The sequence below is a fragment of the Ursus maritimus genome, unplaced genomic scaffold (assembly GCF_017311325.1).
Source record: "Ursus maritimus isolate PB19 unplaced genomic scaffold, ASM1731132v1 scaffold_26, whole genome shotgun sequence".
Taxonomy (NCBI): Eukaryota; Metazoa; Chordata; class Mammalia; order Carnivora; family Ursidae; genus Ursus; species Ursus maritimus.
In genome coordinates, this window is record NW_024425119.1 from 21,726,249 (window position 1) to 21,730,397 (window position 4,149).

Below are 4,149 nucleotides of genomic sequence, written 5' to 3' on the forward strand. Positions count from 1 at the left end.
AAGGTTAAGGTCCCTCTTCCAAGAACAATGAATGTACGAACAAACACTGATGGGTTGATAAGGCGTTTCTTCTATTCCACGAAGCCCATTAATGGACCGCTCTCTAAGTTCAGTGTTGTCACTGTAGTAGTGATCTACTGCTATGTAACAGTATTGTCACAAACTTAGCACTTAACACGACACACATTCTTTATCTTACAGTTTCTATTGGTAGGAGTCTGGGCTGAGCTTAACTAGGTTCCCTGCTTTAGGGTCTCACAAAGTTGTAGTCAAGGTATTGTCAGGCCTATGGTCTGAGGTTTGAGTAGGATCCACTTTCAAACTTGTTGGTAGAATTCAGTTTCTTGCAGGGCCTTCAGGGCCTAGTTTCTTGCCAGCTGTTGACCAGAGGTTGCCCTGAGTGCGGTTCATGACATGACATTATCGTTGGCTTCTTTAAAGCCAGCAAGTGGGAGGAATCTAGCAAGGCTAGCTTATAATTTTTTTTTAGCTTTATTGAGGTATAATTAACATATAAAAATTGCATATATTTAAGGTGGATGACTTGATGTTTTGATATACATATACATTTTGAAATGATCCTCTGAATCAAGCTAGTTAACATTTCTACCATATCACATGATTTCCGTCCTTCCTTTCTCCCTTCCTTCCTTCCTTCCTTCCTTCCTTCCTTCCTTCCTTCCTCCCTCTTTTCTTCTCCTTCTTCTTTTCTTCTCCTTCTCCTCTTCCTCTTCCTCCTCCTTCTCTTCTTTCTCCTTCTGCTTCTGCTGCTTCTTCTTCTCTTGTGGAGACAGTACTTAAAGTCTCCCTTCTTAGCAAATTCAAGTATACAACCTTTTTTTTTTCCTTCTGGCTGGAACTATGCAGGGTGCAGCAGAAAAGAAAAAGAAGGTTCCTGCTATGTCAGAGACCCTTAAGAAAAAGCAAAGGAATTCTGCAGAGTTAATATCAAACATCTGAGAAAGAAATTTGTCCAAAAGAGGCTTCAAAAGGCATTGAGGAAGCTTATTTATGAAAAAGCTAAGCATTACCATAAGGAATATAGGCAGATGTACAGAACTAAGATTCAAATGGCTAGGATGGCAAGAAAAGCTGTACTTGCAGAACCCAAATTGGCATTTGTCATCAGGATCAGAGGTATCAATGGTGAGAACCTGAAGGTTTGAAAGATGTTGCAGCTTCTTCGTCTTCACCAGATTCAATGCCACCTTTGGTAAGCTCAACAAGGCTTCAGGTAACATGCTAAGGATTGTGGAACGATATATAGCATGGGGGCCCCTAAACCTGAAGTCTGTAAATGAATCGATCTATAAGCATGGTTATGGCAAAATCAACAAGAAGTGACAGATAACATATTGATTGCTCGATCTCTTGCTAAATATGGCCTCATCTGCATGGAGCATCTGATGGCTAAAATCTATACCACTGGAAAAGACTTCAAAGAAGGAAACAATATCTTATAGCCCTTCAAATTATCTTCCCCATGAGGGAGAATGAAGAAAAAGACCACCCATTTTGTAGAAGGTGGAGATGCTGGCCAGGGAAGACCAAATAAATAGGCTTATTGGAAGGATGAACCAAGGTATCTAACCATGATTATTATAATAATCTGGTCAGTTAATACATAACTACTTTCAAATTGAAAAAAAAATCAAGTATACAATATGGTTTTGGTAACTATAATCACCATGCAGTACTTTAGATCTCCAGGACTTATTCATCTTACATAACCAGAACTCTGTACTTTTTGACCAACATCTCCCCATTTCTCCCTGTGCTCAGCCCATGATAACCACTAGATGCAACTCACTGCATCTATGAATTTATTTTATTTATTTTCCTCATATAAGTGAGATTATGCAGTATTTGTCTGGCTTATTTCACTTAGCATGATGTCCTCCAGGTCCATCCACATTGTCACAAATGGCAGGATTTCCTTCTTTTTTTAAAGGCTGAATTACATGTGTATATATCTCACATTTTCTTTACCCTTTCATCTGTCAACAGACATTAGGTTGTTTTCCATATCTTGGCTATTGTGAATAATGCTGCTGTGAGCAGGGGGGTACAGATCTCTCTTTGAGATACTGATTTTACTTCCTTTGGGTATGTACCCAGAAGCAAGATTGCTGGATCATATGATAGTTCTACTTTTAATTTCCTGAAGAACCTGCATAATGTTTTCCATGGTGGCTGTACCAACACAGGACACAGGGTTCACTTTTCTTCGCATGCTTGACAATGCTTGTTGTCTTTAGTCATTTTGATGTAGCCATTCTAAACTGTGTGATGTTTTAATTAAAATAATAGTAAATATTCTGAATTTCTTGTTACAATAAGAAGTAAAAAAATTAATGGTTCTAACAGTGTTTAAGTGTGCATAAGATTACCTAAAGTTGTATTCTATATTCCAAACAGCTAAGTAGTTTTTATATAGTTGATGAGTCACTACATATTTCCTCACCATATTTTTTAAAGAAGGGGTTTGACTTACATTTGTTATTTTCAAAATGAAAGAATCTATTAATTCCAAGCCCTGTGATCTAGTTATTTCATGGATAAGATGATAATATTTATTGCATAAGGGGTGCCTGGCTCAGTCATTGGGCGTCTGCCTTCGGCTCAGGTCATGGTCCCACAATCTCTTGTGGAGACCTTTCAGCCCCACCACGGGGTCCAGCTTGGCGGGAAACTTGCTTCTTTCTCTCCCACTCCCCCTCCTTGTGTTCCCTCTCTCACTGCCTCTCTCTCTGTCAAACAAATAAATAAAACCTAAAAAACAAAATTATTGTATAATTTAAAAATCAGACAATGCAGTGATTTAGGAATTGTTTTCCCAGCACTCCTGTGGTCAAGACAGTTGAGCAATAAATAAATTACCACTGGAGGTGAGAAGAGGGAGAATTTTGTGATCACAAAGGACTTAAAGAGGATAATCCATAAAATTTTTTTGAAACTGGGAGAAAACTATACGATCATTTAGTCCAATGACATCATTTTATATGTGTAAAGACTGGCATGCATACTCCTACGTCATATATATAGCTGGACATTCAGTCCCAGTACACGGACACTCTACTCTGCCCATTTTGGTATGCTCTATTTTTAAGGATTTTCCAGGCAGAAGTAAAGGGTTTTACTTGACTCATGATTTAAAAATTGGGTGTGGGAAAGAGTTTTGTTTTGTTTTTTTCCTTATCATAAATGGAGTTCATTTATCCTTCCATCGAAACTCTAAGCTTCTTATTTTCAAAACAAGAGAAATCTTTTCTGAGGCAAAATGAGCAGAGGTATGGAGTAGAGGTCCAATTGCCTTAAAAGAAGGGACGATCTAAAATGGACTAGACGCAAAAGAGATGTAAATTGTATGTTTTCTGTAAAGAAATTTGGCCAGAAAAATATCAAAAATTCTGACCTATTAATACCTATAAGGAAATAAAAATGTACCAACAAAGATTTATATACATAAATGTCCACAAAATTATTTACAAAACAAAAATTGAAAATTATCTACATGCTTGATTAGAATAAGACATTCCTTGATATTCTGAATCTTTTGGGGGGAGTTAAGTCTTCCTAAGTCTTCTGACATAAATGAAGTAGGATGGTAACTTATCAGGTGGAACCTTTCTAGTCTAAATCAAGGCTAGCCCGGTTGTGCTGTTTTTTTGGCAATTTGGGGAACTACCACAAACAACAGAAGTGAATTCCTAAGCTGCCAAAAAATTACTGGCTCAAATGAAGGCAGTTTCTATTTGGCTAAACTCTTCAAGAAGATTGTCATTAACATTTTTAACTTCCATCATTTGTTATTTCTGAAGTTAAAAAGGAAGTTAAACTGAAAACTTTATGAAAAAATTCCTATATTAAAATAAAGCAAAGTTTTGGATTTCCCCCCGCCCCCTTCTTCTCGGTTGTTTTTATGGGACTAGATGCTTGGAGACAAAGCAAACAGAACAAGAAATTTTAAAAACATGGTTTCAAAGAGCAGCTTCACTGTCTTATTGATAAACTGATATATTATTATCAAACCAATTTTAATTCAGTCTTCAAAATGTAATAGTTCTTTCAGAAACACCAGGAGACACTTTAAGAATAATGCATTTTGTCCATCATTTACCTTCATCTGTCATTTAAATACTGATTTTT

General features: G+C 36.8%; 1 pseudogene; it reads left to right on the forward strand.

Moving 5' to 3' along the window:
* The first annotated feature begins 861 nt into the window (after positions 1 to 861).
* Positions 862 to 1,706, forward strand: LOC103665270 (annotated as a pseudogene).
* Positions 1,707 to 4,149: the final 2,443 nt, after the last annotated feature.